Genomic DNA, 24,445 nt, shown 5'->3' on the forward strand with positions numbered 1-24,445 from the left:
GTAGTACTGGGGATTCTTCAAGTCAGGGAGCGGACAGGCATTTCTATGTCCCTCAACTTGAATTCAGGATGGTATATTGCTTCCCTGATGCTGAAGTCTTCGATGTCATAGAACAGCTGTGGGACACAATTGTGCGGTGGTGTGATCCATGTCATCCATGTTGGAACCAACGACATACATAAGATGAGGAATCCAGTTCTGCAATCAGAATTTGGGGACCTGGGCAGAAAATCAATAAATATGGCCTTAAAAATAGTCATCTCCACTTTATCCCAATGCCACGTGGGTGGAGACAAAAGTAGGAAGGTGAGACTGAAGAACACATGACTAGAACAATAGTGCAGGACTGAGGGGCTTTAGATTCCAAGGAAAGAATAGATAAATGGTTGGAATTGATGTGCAAAAATCCCTTAACCGTACTTTTCCTAATGACCTGGCATTGCCCCAGTATTGTTTTGGCATTACAAGCTGCTGTCATAAAGTGTTAGGACGCTACCCCAGCTTTGCTGCTTGCAAGCATTCTTTTGTGCAGTTCTGCTGAAATGTTAATTGACATTCTGTCGGTCACCAATTCGAGGTATAAAAGAAATAATAGACCAGACTTGCATAGAGAATGCAGGAGGGTGGTGTTAGGGACCTTGCTGACTTCTTTAAAAGGTCCCACTCATATATTTTCATTTTTGAAGATATGGGTTGAGATTAAATTGATCTTGCCATCTCTGAGAGTTGTTTTGAGGTGGATGACTATTTTAAGGCGAGCTGTTTTGAAGGATCATCTCTGTTTTCTAATCCTACAGTTGAATTGTTTTGATACCATAGCTCTCCCTGCTCATAGCTCTGCAACCAAACTCCCTACCCCCTCATTTCCCCCATGCACTCATGTCACTTCAGTGTTCTCATACAACCTCCAAATTCCCCCATGATCACTCATGCTCCCTCAAATGCCCTATACCACCTCACTAAACTCATACCTATATTCTACCTCCAACTCCTTTTACTGAGCAACCTAACATAGTTCACTTTCAAATCTTCCTTGATTATTTAAAAATAAAAGTTCACATTCATGGAATTCATTTAAATATGTACAACTCCTGAAACCGTAAATCAGTTCTTAAAATCAAGCATTTATTTGCTTACCATATTTAAATATGGTTGCACTATCTAGTAATTAATTAGTTATCAATTAAATTATCCATACAGCACCCTGCTGTAATAACTGCTTTGGACTTTTGGAACCCAGCCAAGCATTCAGTGTGCTTGACTATAATAAAATCAAACTCTGAACTCTAAACAATACGACTGAAATTTCAATAAACAGATGGCTACTTTTGTTTTTCTTTCTGTGCTGCACCAGATGTTCTGTCGTCAAATGCACTCCAGCAACAAATTTTCATCTAGTCTAAATGAAAGCTCAGTGTGTAATTTTCACAATTTAATGTGCCCAGGATTTAAATTGTTTCAGTGCATGGGAAATGACTTTAAATTCCCCCTTAACTATTTATATCTCTTTCAAAAATTGATGGTTCCCAATTGCAATTAAGGACTGTTCAAGCAACAATGGTAAAGCTGTGTTTCTGCTCAGCAAACAAATCTGATGGCTGTGCTCCATTTGGGTTTCTCATCCATGCAATTCATGAAGTGCCCCTTTCACCACCAGCATAAATATGACCTATCAGAAAGGAAGGTGAGAACTCCAAATTTTGTTTCTGTCTGCCATCTTTTCAGGTCACACAAGTCATCACAACTTCTTTACAATCTGGGCCAATAAATTCTAATCAGTAATACCTGATTCAGAAAATGATGTGAATACAATGTGTGGTTATCAATGTTTAGCAAGTGCAGAACATGAAAATTCAAACAGTGTGTGTGCAGCCGAGCAAAGAAATGCGGAGAAATTTGGAGTTGTCTGGACTTCTAAAATATTTCATTCCGGTGAAAATGCAAAACTGTTTCTTTTTTGTCCAAGAATTTTATTTTATATGACATAACATCTTCCTCCTAAGTACACACTATTCATAATGAAAATATGAACATTTCTTGAATGTGTGATTATGTATGTTGAACATGTAGAGCAATTGATGTTTCATTGAACACCTATTCAAACTAAAACCCAAACGACTTGTGGATGCTGGAAATCAGAAACGACGGAAATCACTGGAAAGTTCAGTGGCTCTGGCAGCATCTGTGGAGAGAAGTCAGAGTTAACATTTCTGGCCAAGTGACTCCCTAAGAACTGCTATGGCCAGATCTGCTGAGCTTTTCCAGCAATTTCTGTTTTTGCTGCTTCTCTATTCACTTCAAGATCTTTCTTGGCTAACTAGTATGCATGTACTCCAAACTAAAGTTTGCTGATCTGCAAATTGCCACTTCGCTGGATCTTGAATTACAGCAGCCATAAATTATCTCCAAAAAACAAAACGGCATTAACACTGACCATATATTTTGATATGATCAAAGTACCATTCCTAATGCAGAAAAGACAACTAGACAACCAACAATGATATATGTGAGCAATTTCTTTCTATGAATATCTTACTTAGAGCTGACAGATGTTGTGCTTGCCTCCACTTAAAGGTCGCATCGTGATTGAACATTTGTATCCTGGCTCCTTTCAGATGATTTGAAACAGATATATCTGACATGAGTCTAATGGTCATGTTAATACAATGTGGCTCAAGTGACTGCTTGTGCAGTCAAAAGCAGAATTATTTATCCTTTTTTGAGAAGGTAGCCCATCAGCAAAAGGAGGTCAGACACTATTTTGGACAAATTTATGAGGCAGTTCAAATGCTTCAAAGCCTAATGTTTCATGTTTGCATGGACCTTGTCTGGATAAGATCAAGCCTACAGCCAGCACAAATAATACTATCCAGATGCAATAAACCTGTGCTAGCATATTTTATTTCATTGTCTGACAATGCTTTGAACCTGAATTCACAAGTGAACTCCAATATATTTGATGTTCTAAATGCATAAAGGCATTTTTGAAGACACCTTTTTCTCAAATATATTAAGATAAATTTATTGTTGTCACTTGGTCTCACAGTGTGATGTGCTTGCGACATATATAAATGCACAGGCCCAGTTTTTTGCAGACAGAGAGAATACATAAATGCAGCTGCATATTTGACCTGAATAAAATGAGTGATAGCTATTTGCTGATACATTCCTTAGGGTGATGCCTTGACCAACAGAGTTAACCTGCCTGGTTTAAAATTTAAACAAAACCTAACTGTGAACTGTCAATTAGCATTAATGGATGTATTCTCCATGGCAATGCCTATATCTGTCAGAGTCTACTTGTCAAACAATCAGCACTCTCCTCTCATGCAGAATAAATGTTTGTGTTTCCCTTAAATTGGAATTATTGTGAGTTTCCCCAAAAAGTTTAGAATGAAAAGTTTTGACAAAGTTTTTTTTCAGCAATATTCACTAATTGCCACCCAATGACTCCATTAAAATAAAGTCAAGTTTGGAGCAGAACATAACTTCCTTTGCACCTTCTGTACAACTTTCTGCATTCTGTTCTATTCCCTGATGTACTTATGGAAAGTGTGATTTGCCTGATTCACAATTCTAAGATTCCAAACGCCATTTCTGATGAGTGGGATTTTTCTGGCCATGGGATAACTTTGCAGTGGAAGCCCCAACACACAGCAATTACACCCATGACTACTCACCTACTAGTCAATGGGCCATTTTAGACTAGTTACTAATTTCATGGAGTTGGGCCCATTTTGGTAGGCACTGTCATTCCTGCGAGCCAAGAGCCATTGTGGAAGCTTAGTCTAATGTCTGAACCTCTTGACAGATAAAATTAAAAGGTTGTTGACAGCCTAATATGTCACAATGTATTAGGAAATGATACATCTAATATGTTTTTGCAACAGTGATGAATACTTGGCCTTTGGTTCGAAAAAAGGAAGATCACCACATTGACAGCATTGTGAGGCTTCAGATGCAGATTAATTTCTTCATTTAGTCTGTGTGCTTCAAATTTGGAAAATTAGATGTCTAACCTCACTGCAGGTAGGTTCATAACATGGGGAAAGCAAACAGGCTGGTGCTGAAGTGTAACATTTACATTCAGTCCTTGTAGAATGATGAAAGACAAAGTGTGCGTAAGTGGCAGAGATTGAATGAACATTCCCTTTTAATGGTATACTTTTACTAGTTTGTGTTCTGCAAACCTAGAAAACAAATTGCAGTGAAGGAAAGAGGCTGACTGACTGTACCTCAGTGAAGGAGAGCCTGAGAAACAGACTAGGGACAGAGATTGGATAAGAGAGACAGTGCCAGAGAGACCAACAATATTCCACAGCTGTGAAATAGCTCCACAAATGCTGGTATCCTGTCACCGAGTCACCCTTCATTACAGGTGCAGCAACTGACCCTTCTAGCTTAGAACCAGCTCCTAGAGTGAACAGAACCTCTGCCACTCTGTTTATTTCTGTGAGCTAGCGCTCCCTGATTGGACCAGGCTAGCAGTCCCAACTGAGGAACTCATGTTCAACAAGGTACACCAGGCTGACCTTGTTCCAATTACCATAACAATTTTGAGCTTTGATTCTGCCAGGAGACTGAAAGCATTAGAAAACATTGGAAATCCAGTTGTGCCAGCCTGAAGAGTTCCCCCTTTCTGCGAGGAACAAGAATAGACCCATTTCCCATTGATCTGCATCAGTTCCAGATCAAATTAAAAGGTTGTTGACAGCCTCATATGTCACAATGTATTAGGAAATGATACATCTAATATGTTTTTGCAACAGCAATCTTGTGTCTGAGTGTGAAGGTTGTGGGTAGACCCCTGCTCCAGACTGAAGAACAACAATCAAGGTTGATGTGCCAGGACCCCGGGGGGCACTGTACTTTGGATGAGATGTAAAACAGAAGCCCTGTTTACCCCATTGGGTGAGTGTTAAAGATTCCATGGCACCTTTTCGAAGAAGAGCAGAGGAGTTGCCTCCAGTGTCCTGGGCAATATTTTGTCCTCAAAAATATAAAAAACGGACAATCAGATTTTAATTACATTGCAGTTTATAGCAGCTTGCTGACTGAAAATCAGCTTCTTTGTTTTCTTTATTACATTTTGTACACTTCAAAAATATTATTGGCAGTAAAGCATCCTAGTATCAATTGCTTGTTAAAGGCACAATATAAATGTAAGTCTTTGTCTTACGTCTGCATATTGACAGAATCTGCTTCAGTCTCATACATTGCATTTCTTGGGCGTCAAATTCACCTATTAATGGAATGGAATTGGTTAATATATGTCATTTAATGAAGTAAATTGATATAGTGTGCTTAATGACAGAGAAAAGCATCTGATCAAGTAGGGGAGAGAATTATGATTGCAATCAGAAAATATATGCAGTGGAGCATTCCCTCCTAACTTTTGGAGAACCAAGGGACTTAGAAATGCAGAGGATTGGTATTAGTGATGGTTAGGTAGAGTCAATCAGAGCTGCACAACCAGCAAGAATGATGTGTAGGATTTGCGAAGTAATCATTGAAGAAATGAAGAGCCACATACTTGAATTTCCAGAAGGTATTTGATGAGTGGGTACATAAAAGGTTATTGTGTAAAGCCGCAAAGTATTGGGGGTAGCACACTAACATAGAAGATTGGCTGGCTTGCAAAAAACAGAGTTAGTGTAAACATGTCTTTTTTTTCAAATTGGAAGAATGTGATGAGTTGCACATGGATATGTGCAGGTCACTCAACTTATTCCAATTTACATCAATCACTTATGAGTGGGGAACAAAGGCCTGACAGCTAGATTTAAAGATGACACAAGTAGATACACAGGTAATAATAAAATGTGAGGCTGGATGAACATAGCAGGCCAAGCAGCATCTCAGGTGCTCCTGAGATGCTGCTTGGCCTGCTGTGTTCATCCAGTCTCACATTTTATTATAATGGAATTCTCCAGCATCTGCAGTTCCCATTATCTCAGATACACAGGTAAGTTGCTTTGATGCCACAACAAATATGCAGCCAATATAGATTGGTTAAGAGTGGGCAAAAATATGGCAGATGGAGTTTAATACTGGAAAGTGACATTGTTCACTTTGGCAGGAAGAACAAAAAAATCACTGAAACCAAGAATGACGACAGAATTCCATGGTCCAGAGAGTGCTTTAGTACATGAGTTTCAAAACATGAGTAAGCAGGTATACATAGAATATATACATAGAACATTACAGCACAGTACAGGCCCTTCGGCCCTCGATGTCATGCCGACCTGTCATACCGATCTGAAGCCCATCTAACCTACACTATTCCATTTACGTCCATATGCTTATTCAATGAAATTAAATGTACCTAAAGTTGGCGAATCTACTACCGTTGCAGGCAAAGCATTCCATTCCCTTACTACTCTCTGAGTAAAGAAACTACCTCTGACATCTGCCCTATATCTTGCACACCTCAATTTAAAGCTATGCCCTGTCGTGCTCACCGTCACCATCCTAGGAAAAAGGCTCTCCCTATCCATCCTATCTAACCCTCTGATTATTTTATATGTTTCAATTAAGTCACCTCTCAACCTTCTTCTCTCTCTTGAAAACAGCCTCAAGCCTCTCAGCCTTTCCTTGTAAGACCTTCCCTCCACACCAGGCAACATCCTAGTAAATCTCCTCTGCACCCTTTCCAGAGCTTCCACATCCTCTTATAATGCAGTGACCAGAACTGTACACAATACTCCAAGTGTGGCCACACCAGAGTTTTGTACAGCTGCAGCACAACCTCTTGGTTCTGGAACTCAATCCCTCTATTAATAAAAGCTAAAACACTATATGCCTCCTTAACGGCCCTGTCAACCTGGGTGGCAACTTTCAAGGATCTGTGTACGTGGACACCGAGATCTCTGTGCTCATCTACACTGCTAAGAATCTTACCATTAGCCCAGTACTTTGCCTTCTGGTTACTCCTACCAAAGTGCATCACCTCACACTTGTCTGCATTAAACTCCATTTGCCACCTCTCAGCCCAGCTCTGCAGCTTATCTATGTCTGTCTGCAACCTACAGCATCCTTTGTCACTACCCACAACTCCACCGACCTTGGTGTCGTCTGCAAATTTACTGACCCATCCTTCTACGCCCTCATTCAGGTCATTTATAAAAATGACAAAAAGCAGTAGATCCAACACCGACCCTTGCGGTACACTACTAGTAACTGGTCTCCAGGATGAACATTTCCCATCAACTACCACCCTCTGTCTTCTTTCAGCAAGCCAATTTCTGATCCAAACTGCTATATCTCCCACAATTCCATTCCTCCGCATTTTGTACAATAGCCTACTGTGGGGAACCTTATCGAACGCCTTGCTGAAATCCATATGCACCACATCAACCGGTTTACTCTCATCTACCTGTTTTGTCACCTTCTCAAAGAACTCAATAAGGTTTGTGAGGCACGACCTTCCCTTCACAAAACCGCGCTGACTATCCCTAATCAATTTATTCTTTTCTAGATGATTATAAATCCTATCCCTTATAACCTTTTCCAACACTTTACCAACAGCTGAAGTAAGGCTCACTGGTCTATAAATTACCAGGGTTGTCTCTACTCCCCTTCTTGAACAGGGGAACCACATTTGCTATTCTCCAGTCATCTGGCACTATTCCTGTAGACAATGACGAGTTAAAGATCAATGCCAAAGGCTCGGCAATCTCCTCCCTGGCTTCCCAGAGGATCAGAGGATAAATCCCATCCGGCCCAGGGGACTTATCTATCTTCACCTTCTGAAGGATTTCTAATACCTCTTCCTTGTGAACCTCAATCCCACCTAGTCTAGTAGCCTATATCTCACTATTCTCCTCGACAACATTGTTGTTTTCTAGAGTGAATATTGTTGAAAAATATAGCAAATGTCTAAGAAGACTAATGGAATGCTGTCCTTTTATTATGAGAGGGATTGAACATACAGGAAGGAAGTTATTCTCCAGTTACACAGGACAATGATGAAAGTCGTATCTCAAACAATGTGCACAACTTTGGTCTCCCTATTTCAGGGAAGGCATATTTGCATTGGAGGCAGTTCAGAGGAGATTTAGTAGATCGATACTTGGAATGAATGAATTTGTCGTAAGAAGGAAGATTAGACTGACTGGGCTGTCTACTACAGTTTAAAAGAGTAGTAGGTGGTTTGTTTTACATTTCTAAGATACTGAACAATCTTGCCATGGTAGATGTGATAAGTGAGGAGGACTAAGACATGTATCTTCAGAATTGGAGGTTGCTGTTTAAGGACAGAGATGAGGGGATTTTTTTTCTCTGCCAATGCATTGTGAGACTTTGGAACTGTCTGCCTCAGAAGGCTGAAAGCAAGGCTACTGAATCTTTTTTTAAGGTGAAGGTAGGCAGATTCCTGTTAGCCAAGGGAATCAAAAGTTATACTGGGTAAATGGGAATGTGGAATTCGAAGCACATCCAGATCAGCCATGATCTGATTGAATGGAAGAGCAGGCTTGAGGGTCACATGACCTACTTCTGGTCCTAATTCATATGATCATTGTACGTTCATAAGGGGAGTCATATCAAGACAGTCCTGGTCAGAACTTTTTATTGCACATTTCTTGGGATAATATGAATAGCGGGCATATTTTCTGAGACCTCATTTTCGGAGGAGCTGTGGGCTTGAATCCACTTTGGATTTGACACTGCCTTGAGCTACATATGCTTTCAACCTGTTATCCATCCCTTTTTAAGACACTTCCCTTCTGAAATGCACCAGTATAAAGCACCACCCACCTCGGCCAATGGCTTTCTAATGGTGAACTGCTTATCAGGGATTCACTTTGTGTTGGCACCTTACCAGGTTCATTCAAATTAGACCAGCTCAGGAAACTGACATGGGCAACAGGCCCCTCCCTTTTAATAGGGAATGAGTGGGTCTCATTCAGTGCCTTTGGATGTACATTCAACATGATCTCAAATTCCCCAACCCGAGAGGGTAGATCTCGGGCAGTAGGAGAAAACTTTGTCTGTTCAAAAATAAAATTTTTAGGTAAAATGTAAAATTTAATGAGAAGGTGAAACCTGCACACGCCTTTTGGCTCTATCTAATTTCCTCTAAGCATAAGATATCTGCGTCGTGCAAGCAACTTGCGTTTGAGAATAACATTCTAATCAAAGTGGGGCGACCAATCTGAATTTGTTGTTTAGAAACAACATTGCTAACTAATAATCTGTCCGCAGCAAAATCAATATTTTTAAATTTTCAATCTGTCAAAAATATCTACTTCCAATGGAATAGCGGTGTGCATCTCTGAAACTTCACTGATAAAGCCTGTGTTCTGCTGAGATTATACTGCATCTCACTAAGACAATGAAACTGACCATCTAACAGAGAGCCCCTGCTCATGACCCCACCCTTTGCTGCATTGATAGTCTTCACTCATCCCAAAGAAGGCCATCAGTCATGGGTGTGAGATGGAGGGGGACCACAGATACAATGGGAGCAGAGATAATGAGAATCTAAGATCTGTGTTCAGATGAAAATAAAGTAGGAAATGGCAAATTAGAAGGAAAATAGCAACGAGTGGACAGGAGATCGAGAGAGTAACTCGAGACAACTTCAGACAACACAGGTCCAATGAGAAGCAAACACAATTTATTCGCAATCAAAATTGATAATTGTCCAAAAAGAAAGTAGATTGCTATGGTGCAGGCATTTGTCTTAATTCCAAATGATATAAGCCAGTTTGCATTTGGATGAATTGTGACAGAAGGGTACTGACAGCCTGTTAAATCCTGTTATGTTCTGATCTGGGAGGTTTACAGGCCGAGATAAGATGAAACCTTTTCCGACCAATGTACTTTAATAGGAAAGGTGTGGAAAAGCTGAGCGGTGCACATGGGTACAGAGGAGTAATTCAGTATATTACAGGAAGGAGACAATGAAAGGGGATTTGTGAAGGGATGTAGCACAGACCTTCAGGGAAAGCTTGACGGGTAATCATTATCAGTGTTCTACTGGAAAAAGGCATCTGAGTACTCTTCCCAGGGGGCACAAGAAATAGTTTGGATGTTTCATTTTCTTTGGCAATTACTGCATCTGCTCCTTTGTCACAGGCACAGCATTAGATTAAATTACACTTAGTGCGTGGGAGTCAGTCATGTAACATTAATTCAGAAACAAAGAACTGGCAGAACATTTAATTACAGTCGGAGCCCCTATTATAACACCACCTACAGGCATACCTGGAACTACATTTAAATGGTGCTTTAAAATGAATTTTGTTGTAGACAAAGACTGAAAGGAATACCAAAATTATATATAGAAGTGGAATACTTAATTTTAATATTTAAATGACTTTTCACATTTAAAAAAATAGAATTATAATGACAATTGAGGTCTGGGTCAGATCAACATCAAAAGATGTATCCTGTATTTTGTTGATAATTCTTTCAGTCATTCACCGTGACTGTAAAAACTCACTTGTGTATCTGATTTTAAAAAGTTAGATGGCCTTCTGATAATGATATTCAAGTAAAATATCACAGCTTTAGTGTTTATTACTGATTTCTCATTGTTTCTGTCAGATTAGAAACATGGAAACTAGGACCAGGAGTAGGCCACTCAGCTCTTTAAACCCATGCCCAATGATTTTATCATATTTGTACTTACTCCCCATACTGCTTGATGCCTTTAAAACATCAAAGTTGAGATCTTTCTTGAATCTATTCAGTAACTTGGTTCTTAACCTTCTGCGATAGAGAATTTCACAGGGTTACTACCCATTAAGTGAACACCGTTTCCTCCTTTTGGATGGGCAATAAATGCTGGCCTAACCAGTGACGCCCTCACCCCCCAAATGAATTAAAAGAAAATCTCCGTTCTAAATGGTCTACTCCAAATCCTGAGACTATCCTGATTTTAAACTTCCCTACTCAGGAAAACCTCCTCCTACATCTATTCTGCCTGGCCCTGTTTAGAATGTTATGTATTTCAATCAGATCTGCTCTCAACCTTCCAAACCGTAGTGAATACAGAGGTAGTGGGAACTGCAGATGCTGGAGAATCTGAGTCAACAAGGTGTAGAGCTGGATGAACACAGCAGGCCAAGCAGCATCAGAGGAGCAGGAAGGCTGACGTTTTGGGCCGAGACCCTTCAGCCTTCTTGCTCCTCTGCTGATTGGCCTGCTGTGTTCATCCAGCTCTACACTGTGTAGTGAATACAGGCCCAGGTGAACCAATCTTCATTGGACAGTCCTGCCATGCCTGGTATCAGCCTACTGAACCTCTGCTGCACCCACTGTCTGGCAAATATATCCTCTGTTTAGCTAAGGAGACCAAAACTGCACACACTATTCTCAATGTGGTCCCACCAAGGCCTTGGATAACTGTTCAGAACAAGAAGTAGGCCATGTGGAACTGAGACGAGGAGAAATTTCTTCTTTGAGGATGGTGAATCTCTCCCCGAGAGGACTACGTATGTTGCCATTAAATATACTCCACACAGATTGATAGATATTCGTTCATTAAAGATTTTGAGGAAAATAGGGGTGGTGAAGGGAAGTGGCATTGAGATGGAGGATGAGCCATGGTTATAATGAATGGTGGAGCAGGCTTGAAGGGCTTCTGAGTGGCCTTCTCCCGCTTCCATGATCTAGTTGTGATCTATTCCTGCTCATAGTTGCCAGTTTACTATATTCCAGGACTGGATGGGAAGGTGTGTTCATTATTACAGCCGAAATGTTTGATAATCTGTTATAAATCCCTACAACGTAGGCTAATGGTAGGTGATAAGTGTGATAGATGTTCCTGATCAATTGTGATAGAAAGGCAATTGGAGCCTGAGCCATCACTATTCATAGCTGTAGGCTACAACTTGATACATGCATGTTGCCAAAGCAACTTAGACTCCTTAGGTTTGTAGAGAAGGGAGTAGTTTTGGAGCAACAGTTAGCAGAGGTCTGGCCTAATGAGGGCTGATGGGTGATTAGATTGGCTCTAATGCCCAGTGGAGTCACTGAGTAGACTGTGGTTGTAGCTGGAATGATATTCAGCCAAAGACACCAGAATCCTAAGATTTTAGAGGACCTAAGCTTTGTATTTATATGTGGGAGGGGGAGTTGTCAGGAAAGGGAGGTCAGAAGCAAGAGTAGGACATTGATCCTCATTACAAACACACCTAAGTTCTGATGTCCACTCCATTGATCATCGCCTTTGATCAAGGAACTCCCATTGTCAAGGTGAAAAGTGGCCCACACAATTTGACCTGTTGAGCGCACTGCACATTAATGGTCCTATTTGGACCTGGGGATATCCCAGCAGCAGTGGGCTAAGACCCTCAAATTACTCTTACTTGGCCACTTACGGGCTTCAGTTGGCAGCGAGATGTAGACTTTGACCATGGGCTGTCCTCCTAGAATTACGACCTTTCAAAGGCTTGGACAGATGGGAGTCCAGGTCTGACACCACTACCACCCCCACCTAATTCAATGCCCTTTCTACCACCAGTCAGAGAAGATGATGTCACCCACAGAAATAAAACCTGTATTCAACAGATGTGCTGCTGGCATTAAGAAATACAAACTGGAGTAAGAAAGAGAAACAGAATAGAGCACAAGAGTTCATGGTTTGAAATAGTTGAAAACTGTGCATCCAGAAGGCTATAATGTGTCTAATTGAAAGATGAGGGGATTGTCTTCAAGTTTGTTATGCGCCACTGGCTCGGTGTATTGTGCTGTTGCATGTGATGATATCAAGTCAGTAAGCAAGCAACCTGGGCTTCTCTTCACCATTGCAAACATCTACTATAACCTCATTCTTCAGACTGTTCTACCTTTGTCTCCATAAACAATGTGGTACTCATGATTTTTGTGGTTCAGAGTTTAAGATATTTCAGTGAGTTGCTCTACCACTACCCTCTGTTTCCCTAAAGGCAGTAGTATAGCCATTAAACTACTGCAACCAAACACTATTTTGTGAAAATGGTTGCAGTCAGTAAGGAGCGGAAACATGTGAGTGTCACTAGGCTGCGTACACAATCTCACATCTCCAAATCCCAGAGGCTAATTCATGTGTTATCCAGTCAGCATATTTAGCTTTATATTTAGGCAATAGGAAATCCATTCCCTAATCCAATTGTGTTTGACTAACTCTACTCAACCTACAGATTAATTGGAGTAACAGATACGACGGTAAGGTCATCATGCCTATTACTAAATGCAGCCATTTTTTAATATGCAAGCTAATAGGAGCTTTATTTCATGATTGCACTTGTGATTCACCGATGAATTAATGCAAATATATATCGTATTTGGAGTAATTAGCAGTAGAATGAAAATTTTAGTGATTTTTACCCAGTAGTAATTAAAGCTTTGTCTTGCTTTGTTACTCATCTTTCAATGGGAATCAGAGTGCACTGATGAGAATCAGTAGCTAGTAATTGATAGTCAAATCTTTTTGTTTGCTTCTGTGCTGTGTTGTGATTATTTTTGTTTCTGTATGAATTCTTCTTTCAGAGACATCTGTGGCAATAAGCTTCATTAAACCTCTCCAACCACTGCAATTAATGGAATTGTTCCCTCCAGTTTATACTTTTTAAAATGCATTTAAAATTTTTATATCATCAGTTAAGTCCTTTTGGTCCTCTGCTCTAATTCAGTGTTCTTAAACATACTAAAGTGGCATGATTTTTTAAATCTGAAAGTTGCACTGTCATATTATATGAATATAGTTTCGTCAAATTACTCTTAAATGAGAGTTCTCAAGGACTTAGGCATCATGGCAGCTCCAAGAGTATTTGGGCACAATTAAAAAGTGGTGCCAGTGTTCATAGGTGGCATGTATGTTGATAGAATGGAATTCTTTTCTGTTGATGAATTCAGCTATGTTATGATATGTCCTTTCAACACAACATGCACACGCTCTATCACACTCTGCACAGGGTGAAGCCAGTTATATTGCCAGAGCCTACTACCTGGACCTGCAGCACTGACATCATGGGGAAACAAGATGAAGTGGTGTGATCAGTCATAAATGGTATTAATGCTGTTTCCAATACATCCACGGGGGATGATTTGAGACATTCTACAAAGGTCTCCAGTAGCTCCTTGCAACAAAAAGATCTCATGCAGCTCTCACCATAGCAGTTACTCGTTCCTTCAGGTCACAAGACCCACTCCAGTTGGCAGAGTTCTGCCCCAGGTCAACCTCAGTCTGCACCTCACTCATCCAGAGGGAATGGTATTGATAACAATAGACTCCAGCCCTTCTGCATCTCCTGCCCACCCTACAGCCTCAGCGCGGAGGCTGGTCAGCATCCATTAGATGTGTTAACCTTGCTAACGCATCTGCTTCTCCATCTCTGTGTCTGTTTGCAATGCATTTACAGCAAGGATAGCCCCTGCAAGTGGCTAGGTCTGTCAGTCAGACTTGCTGAGAAAAGCAACAGGACAGGTCCTTAGTAATGTGGGCAGTTAGCATTCACATGACTCACAACTGACACTCTACCATACTCCTCCATTCAGTCAGACATGAAACACTCTGACAAGGAGGACCATGGAAGAAGTGTCATGAAGCTTTGACATTGCTCATTATTCTGGTGAATGCAGACCCAGTCATGTCGCAGAGAGACAGCAAGAGATTGTATGTGCTGAATCTTGTCCTCCCAATCCCATGTTAGAGTGGATGAAGCTTGTAGTCAATTCTGCAGTTCCCATTATCACTGAATCAATTATGGACCTCCTTGGGTATCCTCTTCAGTCCATCTATTCTCCTTTGTGTGAAATGACTCCCATCTGAATTCACGACTTCAAATTTCTTCATTTTTAATGCAAATAATTTTTGATTGTTGGCATCTTCTCTGCTGTTCTGCTCTCCTTCACGATTTTTATCACATGTATTTGGCCAACCTCTTAATTAGCTCTCTGCCAATGAGAAAAGGTAAGCAGTAAATAAATTTGTTTATGCCATGTTAATAAATATTTATATGCAAGCAGTGACAATAATGCACTAATAAGAGACAGTGAGCAAAAGGACTTCTTTGGATGCAGGTCAGAGCAACAACTATAATATTAGAAATGAAACTAATGCTGTTTTTGGCAGTAGTTCTATTTGTGCAGTCATAGCACTTGTTTGGCATGTGACTGTGTTTTTAACCATATTGCTAGGATTGTGAGAATACCATCACTGCAATAGCCTCAGCAGTTGGAGCAACAAAATCTTTTCATCTCCAAACTCACTTAGTAGCGAGCAACAAATCTGGTCTTGATAGCATCAGCTACAACCTAAGTTCAAATATATAACAGCAATTTTATTTTCTCTCGCAGCTCCAGTTCTTGTCTCAATAAATTAATAATGACTTAAACACAGCCTTGCTTTAGCTTCACACTTCAGCGGTTTAGTCTTCACTTAGCCATGAGCAGTTCAAGATTATATTTTCTTGAACTCTCACCAAAGTAGTTAGTGTCCTGGGTATGATGTAGCTGACCATCTCTTGGTCAAGGTTACTTGGACACTGTCTGTATATTTTGAAATCAAGCTAGATCCACTACATTACTGCCAAAGGACACAACATTTATTCCTTATCTTTTAACATAAAATACAGCTACTTAATTTATGACATCCAGCGAAACATCAGCTCGCCAATGGATTTAAAAGGCTGAAATATAATTACCAACATTCTCTGAAGCACTGCCTTTGTACCACCACCTTTCAAAGAGTAAAATCCTCTGTGGTATACTTCGATATGGATTGTAATTTTTAAATCAATTATCCCAGAGTTTATAACTTCAGGTAGGATTTTGCAACCTCGCACTGTTTTGTAAGGATTGTAATTCTAGAGGTGATTACTGTGATGAAAACGTTTTGTCTTATTTATTGTTATTCTTTCTTTAATGGTGCATTCTTAAGAAAGAAATAATTCTCCAAAGCCCTGCAGGTGATCTGTGTTCTGTGTGCAAAAGTACAAAGAGTATCCTGTTTCTAATTTTTTATTTTGCCCTCACAGCACATAGATTATTTACTGGCTAGGCTTTTAAAAATTAGATGTCATTTTTTCCAAAGACACTTTTTAAAAGATGCAGAATAATACATGGGATACATCTAAGGGTGAGTCCTCAACATTTATATTACTTACTAATTATCTTCTTTTTGATTTATTTTTGCTACAATCTTAGCTAGTGGCAAGTAATTATTTTCCTTAATGATTTCTACGCAGAAGCTGATAGATATAATGTTTTAGTTCTAACCGTGGATTAAGTGCGATCAACTTAGTTTGAATCAACCTTACACCATTTTTAAACACAGAGCTGCTACGAGCATGGACTCTGCTTAAAGTGGTGTTGTTGAAATGTAAGTGAGTTTGCAGTGGCGCTGCTGTTGGCATAGAGTCCTACAACTTAAGTAATGGCATACGTAAAGGTCTCCATTCTGTGTGTTTGGCTGGAAATTTCATATGGTGCTAATGCCTTTGGCCTACTCTGCTCATACAACCGATGCTGTGATATACCTTCATTACAGGCAGTTGTATTACAAGCAATTCTGTTGAAGGTAGAGTAATAGGTATCATTTTATTCCAGACATAGTGTACAGAAGTGAGGTCCAATTTTGAAGCGTTTATATGGAAGCACAGCTACTAAAAGAATAATGCAGAAATTTTAAAAGCTGCTTCAGGCCACTGGTCCCAATTGGAAGCAGGTCCTACCCTAGCTACCAGTCAATTTGCTTGATTGACAGCTCATAGTGCCAGCTATGCTAAAAGAAAATGGTAGCCACTGTTGTGACGACAGCCAATCCACACAAAAAAAAGTCAAGATGGTTATTGAATTTAAGGTAATGCCAGAGGTTTTGGGTGGCACAGCTGAGAGCACAGTGAGGTGGGAGTCATTTGAGAGATTCCAAGAGAGATATGTAATAAAAGGAGGATACACACACCACCACCCCACCCCCAAATAATCTATGGCTATGTCACCTTCATACCCAACATTAGCCTGGATAGTTTAAACTGTTGGGCTATTCAGCTCACAGCTGTCTTCCCCAAGAGATGAATAATTTAGAGAGGAGGCAGAATGAGGCCATTATATTGCAATAAGATCCACTTAATGCCTCAATAGCTGAAATAAAAGGAATCCTGTCTTTCACCGTACTCTAGAAAAGATCCAGTAGTTGAAGAGAAGACAACAGAATGACAGCTGCTTTATTGTACATGCTTCCCCACCCCCTGTCCTATTAATAGACCATAGGCATCGATAAAATTCAGCCCCATACGTTATTTGCTGTTTGACAATGCTCCAACTGGGATTATGGTGAATGTTACCATGCATCACTTCATGTGGTGATGTATTTGAAACTATTTACATATTCAGAACTATGTTAATCCATCTGGTAAACAAGCTGTAGTTATTACAAGATCCCCTTAAATAGATTTACACATGTTATATGCACTGTATTGAATGGAATTGGGTAACTTTGAAAAGTACTTGCACATATATTGATAACGAAATGTGAGGCTGGATGAACACAGCAGGCCCAGCAGCATCTCAGGAGCACAAAAGCTGACGTTTCGGGCGTAGACCCTTCATCAGAGAGCTTTTAAGATTTAAAATGGACCCGATTTTTTTTTTCATAGTGGTGCATGTATGGAATGAGCTGCCAGAGGAAGTGGTGGAGGCTTGTACGTTTAAAAGGCATCTGGATGGGTATATGAATAGGATGGGTTGAGAGGAATATGGGCCAAATGCTGGCAAATGGGACTAAATTAATTTAGGATATCTGGTCAACATAGACAAATTGGGCCAAAGGATCTGTTTCCCTACTGTACATCTCTCTGACTCTAAGACACTCCTTTTAATTATTCAAGTGTCTCTGAAATGTACTGACTTGGTTAGATCTGGTGACAGTGGAACGTCCTCTGAAGATGCCTCCCTTTGTTCTCACTATTCATAAGTAATGATTAATATAAGTAAGGACTAATGATTAACTTTCACTACCATCTTTCTTAACTGCACTCTCCAGGCTTGAAAGAGCACTTATTCTCAGCTCTGAACAAGTGCTGGGAATGATGCTGTTAAATAATTATCTCAATAGTCATCGATTCCTCCTCAACATCTCTCCTTTCAGGCTGGTCATCATGTGACTGTGGCTCATTACAGATCTTTGATTCCTCTTCAGAGACGTGTGTCTAGTTTCGCGGCTGTGTCCCCCTGACCTTTTACGCACCATCCACAGGAGGCAACTCCACATCTTTGTCGTGTGTGGTTTTCATTTCCTGTAACCTTTTTTTTCCTTTAGCTGATAGCGGCCTGATCAGATCTTGGCTCAGACGAGTTGTCCTGATTTGCCTTCTGAACATAATCTATTGGGGAAAATGGTAATCCTGAATCTAGTGGCGTGTTTCCTCATATGTGCAACATCATGATTTGAGCACATTTCATAATCAGTGACTTTATTGCTTGCAACATCCTTTCTTGATGCAAGATAATGTGCTGTTCATTAGTGTGCCAATAACATAATGTAGGGTGGGGTTGGGGACAATATGGAGATTGGATGAGTGAGCTTAAATGGCATGGAGCATTATGGGTTTGAGGTTGGGAGTGGTTAGGTGTTGGAGTCTTTAGATGAGGTTGGGAGTTGGGCTGCTGTGTTAAAGGTAAGTCTTCCAACTAGCCAGCCTCCGCAGTGCAAGCCATGACGGAGTCCGTGAGGATTATAGTGTGTATTGAAAGCCAGATCTCTTTGCGAAAGGACAAAAATTTTGGGCAAAGTTGCAACTGAGTCGGGTTTGCATCTTGGAAAGTGTAAAAGTGCTCACCGGCAGATTGTCCTAAGCCCACTGCAAAATCCAAACCGTGGTATGTTGGGCCTTTGGAAGTTGATACAGCAAGGAAAAACTGAGAACCAGAGATTATCTAATCAAATTGTTCATTTCTTTTAAAAAAATCCCTTTTCTGACCTGTAATGGTTCTGTGAATGTCAGTGCTGTATAAACAATGTCACAGAGTAGTTTTCACATGGTGGCCTTATCTGGTGATTTCAAAATGAGTCTTGAGAGCTATCAGCAGCTCCAACGCTCGGTATTTAAGGAGTGTAAATGATGGAAAACTTGTTGGAAATGCTAAAACCGACAATTGACCTTTTATTAATGAGCAGGCACAGTTTGCACTGTCACGAATAGCCTGGAAACCAATGGGAAGAAGGCAACACCTTGATATGTTTTGAACTGCATTCTGCCTTTGGCAGCCAAGAGCTACCTAAATGTTGCTATTAGTGAGAGACAGTGGTCACGATTTATAATTTGTTTAAGACTTAATAGATGCCACTTATCTTTTGTAATCCAGAGTGCCAAACAACAAATTAAACATTTACAAAAAAAATCATGGATACATTCGGAGTCAACAGCACAGAAAGAATGAAGTATGGACATGTTCACTATGCATGGGTGAAAATGTTGTAAATCTGTATAAGTAAATCAAAATATAAGTTCTTCAGTCCCTGTTAATTCATGACATTAATTTGAAATTAACAAAGTGGTGGAAAGAAATATCAAAAACAGTAGTGAAAGATGTAGATTCTTGGGAATAAAAATGAAATTTTATACATTAGACCACTATTAATCAGCAATTTTGTTAATAAAGTGACATCTAATAAAATGGATATTTGCCTAACAGTAAAAGTATGCATGGAACTGTCTAGTGAATTGAGAAGCTATCATTGAAATCTGTGATTCTATGTTGTTTAGCAATTATCGAACAAAATTATGTTTTAAAAGTTCTCATTTGAAAACAAAACTAGCTGGTGTGATTCTTTCAGACTGAATTATATCCATGATAAATGGAATTGATACAATTGTATAAATTTAGTTTTTCAGCCTTCATTTTTATCATTCAGCTGTTCATCCGTTTTCCTATTTTAGTTTCTGATACAAATGTTTTGCATCAGCTGTTTTTGAACATACTGCGGGCAGTATTATTATCATTAACTATTCTTTAAAAACTTCAAAGTTATGCGATTGTATTGGGTTTATTTAGAAAGATATGAGTTTGCCTTCATAGCAGTGAACAAGGACCTTTTTATTAACTAGATGTGCAATATACATGGATGGTACGTGAGAGCAGTACTGGAAGCACACTGTCTCAGTCCTAAAACCATGTTTTTGACCTGATGTCAGCAGTCATCACTCATACGACCTGTTTATGAGCACAATGGAACTGAACTGTGATCATACACCTTCTGTAAAGTTTTTTTTTCTTTTATCCCGATTAAATCATTTTGTCTCTTGTCATGAACAACATTTAATTACCTACATTGATGCATCAGCAAATAACTACTTACCTTGCTCTTAATCTCACTTCCTCAATCCCCAAGTCTGTGCTTTTTGTTTGAAACCTTTCGCCGCCCAGAAGGGTGGGGTGTTCCTAGTTCACATTCCTTTGGTAGGAAAGCGGAATCTTGAGCAGGCTGGGATATAAGTGGGCACCACTGCAGACACCTGAGCTGCACCCATCGGTTCTCACTCTGTCTCTGTGGAAGCAAGCACCACTGATGGTGTATTCCATGCACAAGTATCATGTGACATAACCAGTAATGGTCCGAAAGGTGACTCCTCCATCACGAAACAGTGATGTGTGTGATTGCAAAATTAGGTAATTGTATGTACCGTTTCTACATACAATTTGCAGCACTCCCAATATTCAGTCTTATGTCACACAGATTACTTAATATTTGAGAATCACTTGTCCGATGGAGTATATGGGATGAATAGCTATATGCTAATAGTTGGATTGCATCATTAGTGATAGCAGATAATGTTTGATCTGATGGAAGAGGATTTTAGTGAAGTACAGCTCAAACATGCCTCTGTGCAAAATGTAAGTAGTTCATCCATGTTCACTTTTTACCAGAGCGTGGCCACTCCTGACCTGACTAAGGCTCCAGAACCTGTTTATGATGTGTTTACAACCACTGCTGACTTAAAAGAAACTATTCTACCCATTATGCCAAATACAATATCAAATTACCTATCTTTTCCAAGTCACAGAAGTTGCAGTGCAGAAGCAGCCTATTTACAAGTCTGTGAATAAACATCACAATTAGTGTCTTTCTGGTGCCTTTTTCCATAACCAAATCCACTGTTCATTTTCAAATGACCATCTAAGTTCCCTTTGAATGTCTTGACTTCCACCACACGCATAATGTATTGCCGACCCGAGCTACTCGTTGAGTGGAAACATGTTTTCTCATAATTTCGGCTTCCTTCACTCGCTACTTTAAATCTATGGCCTGTTACCCTCCTTTTAATGGCTGGGATTTTTTTTTTCCTGGTGTGCTTTGTCCATCGCTCTCAGGATTTCAATATTTCAAACAAATCTCCTCTGTTTTCTGTCCTCCAAGAAAAATCTCTGCCAATTTCTCTCTTTCCTTAACTGAAGTTCCTCTTCCTACAAAACAATTCATGTTCATCTCTTCTGCACTCGGCCAACACTTTCACATGTTTCCTTTGTGTGCTGCCAGAAATATATGCAATAGTCCAGCTGATGTTGAAGTAGTTTCTTATTTAAGTTCAACATCATCTCCTTGCTGTTCCACTTTACTATTTTGTTTCTTAAAATATTTTCTAACTCTATCATAAATGTTGTGAACACCCCAGCTTTAATAGCCAATTGTAATAAATAGTTCAACAACCATTTTAATGAAAAGGAGATCCCTTTCAGCCTCTCTCTTTATGCATCCCTTGTTGATCCCAAATTTATGATCACATGTTACTGTCATGCAAACCAAGTTATTTATCATTTCAAATCTTTTCACATGCTTGAACAACATTTTGATTTTGACAAGCATTTTGACTTTGGGCAATAGTGTGAAATGCACACTATCAAATCAACGGCCTGTTACACAGGTCTCCAAATCCTAATCTCCAAAAATTGAAACATATAGTAGGAGATTGATACCTATTCCCTATTATTGTCTCACTTAGGTCTCCATGCTTTACTTTTTAGAAAATCCTGTTAGTGGCAATCTGCATTAAACTGTTCTGTAGTCAGCCACTGCTGGTTATTCAAGGACAGCACAAGGAGTCACCTATGTCAGTCTTCTTCCATTGGGAACAGCACCTTTTGCAGCATCTTTCTTTGTTCAGATCAGAAGCTCATTATTAGGCATCTGATTTCTCTGGGATCCAGTCTGCCATATTTTACCAATGCATCATCCTTCATTAAACGGTGAAATCTCAATTTGCATCAGATTTTACTCTTAATCAGTGCCACATAATTATACTTGCACTTTGGAAATAAATAGTCTTGATGAATATTGATTCGCCTAGGCATGCAAAATAGTTTTCGAGAGATTATAAACAATATGTGCCCTGTTTTAGATGATAACATGTTTGTCATACATTTGTAGATGCTGCTATGACAAAAAAACTATTTGTAGGAATGCTAAAAATAGCATTCAAATTTGAGGCTAAGACTTTCTGCTTATTCCATCTGTACTGCAAAGGATTACTGGAATTTGAAACATTAAAGTTTAGGACACAAGCTAGCAAAGGTGATTTTGATGCCTAGATATCTGTGACAGACAATGTTATGTTTCTGATCAGGATTAGTCCTTTTGATTATAGTATTGTAAATGTAACAATTATTTCAAAAGTGGAATGAATACATATGTATTGTGCTATTTAGCTAGGAATAAGTCCTATGAGTATTCCACATATATACATTTGCTTATTCTCACGTTTATGGCTGTCCAAGAGACTCCTGCATTTCTCCAACTAGAGCCCAATGAAATGGGACTCATGTTGATCAGGATCCACTCAGTTTTGGAGTGAAATTTGTGTGGGCTGTGGAAAGGAAATTCCTTCCAATACTTACTTAGTCAGAGGGGTTAGGGCTGAGACCAAGGACTTCAATATGAGGACTTTCTACAGCCTCAGCTTGCAGTAACATCAGAGCCTGATGCTCCAAGTAAGAAAAAGCTGGTTTCATTCTGATGCAAGTAGCCCCAGACACCTTTTAAGATAGCACGAAGTCATGACGGCCACCAAAAAAAAGCAAGTTTGTTCTTATGAATGCAGGCGGTTCTTGTTAAATAGTGAGTATGAAAGATTAGACCAACCTTTTTATTCAAAGAGAAAATGAGTAATGTGGGGCTAACTATCATGTTTCTGGAAATGACAACCTAAGCCACTTGACATTGGCTTTTCTGTTTTTGGGTTGCCAGTGTCCAGCTCCCTGAACATCAGTGGCAATTAGGGACGGGCGAGAAATGCTGGCCAGTCAGTGACACCTACATCTCTCAAATGAATAAAAAAAACCTACTGTAGTAGAATTCCTAAATCTTTTGTTAAGCTGTGCCAGGAAATTTTCGGCACTTACCTTTTTGTTTTAGAATAATTATTATTTTAAACGTACTTATAATTTAAGTTTTGATGTAAAACAGTGCCTAATATAAGTTTCACCTCAGTCAATGCTAAGCTGCATCTTTTAGTGTTTAGCATGATATTTATTGATTCGTTAAAGAGGAACTCTGCATTTTTCCAATGGATTTATTTTGTCTTTTCTAATCCATGAAAATTAATGTGACTGTAATCAGTCATATTTATTCTTAAGTGATAGTGTTCCACATAAAAAGATTATGAACCTATACTGACTTGGGAGCTGAATACTCCTCCAACTGTCACAGGACTATTCCCAATTCAAGCTTCGTGACGTATGCGGTTAATGTTTCGTTTCTCCCCAGTTTGATGTGGAGCTCAGCAAATTTATTGAAAGGGCACATTGCAATTTAGATCTTATGTTATTTTAATGTTATGTTATTGTGGTTGGGGTTAAAAAATGCTGACTTTGATCTTCTCAATGTTCTTCTGCAGGAAATTATTGTTCACCCTAAAGCAGGCAATGTACAAGCAGTATGACAATACAAAGGGAGAGGATGAGCTGGGAAAGCTGATTCAGGTCCATCAGCATAAATATGAAACCTGGGTCTTCTGTTTTTGGTTGATACCCCCAATGGTGAACATATGGTTAAGGCAGAGAAGGGGTAGGTGCAGTGAAGGATCGATCATTGAGCATCTTCAGATGTCATAGTATGGCGAGGTCAGAGTGAAGCCAAATGGACGCAGGCTTGCCTGATCTGATCAACAGAGGCACAGAGCTGGCCTGATACATTGTGTCAAAGACTGCAAAAAGAGAGAAAGGAACTTTTTGGACTAAGGCCCTATGATCAAGGACCATATCAGTTGTGATTTTTATTGCAGCTCTAACTTTGCTGCTGTGCATGCAAAATAACCAATAAATACATGAGGCCTCTATGACCTTTTTAAGAATTGACAGGCTATAGAATTGGCCTACAAATTTTGTTGTATTCTTCTCTAGTGATAATGTATATCGATATTTGTATTTGATAAAATGCTTGTGACTTTGACCAAAAGAAAAAGCGGAAAAGGAGGAAAGCGAATAGTGATTATGAAGACCTTTTGCTGTGTTGTGATCA

At 39.6% G+C, this 24,445-nt stretch overlaps 1 protein-coding gene across 6 annotated transcripts in view; it reads left to right on the forward strand.

Moving 5' to 3' along the window:
• The window catches only part of ndst3 (N-deacetylase/N-sulfotransferase (heparan glucosaminyl) 3), a 989,735-nt gene that overhangs the window by 26,616 nt on the left and 938,674 nt on the right, over positions 1-24,445 (forward strand). Inside the window, exon 1 of one of the 6 annotated variants that reach the window (XM_048537024.2) lies at positions 13,103-13,155. The exons of 4 other annotated variants lie outside the window; for them this stretch is intronic. The gene's annotated coding sequence lies outside the window, so the exon portion shown is untranslated. Of the gene's footprint in view, positions 1-13,102; positions 13,156-24,445 lie in introns of those variants that run through there. One more of the 6 variants, XM_048537031.2, reaches the window with a different exon arrangement.

This window comes from Stegostoma tigrinum, chromosome 1 (assembly GCF_030684315.1).
Source record: "Stegostoma tigrinum isolate sSteTig4 chromosome 1, sSteTig4.hap1, whole genome shotgun sequence".
Taxonomy (NCBI): domain Eukaryota; kingdom Metazoa; phylum Chordata; class Chondrichthyes; order Orectolobiformes; family Stegostomatidae; genus Stegostoma; species Stegostoma tigrinum.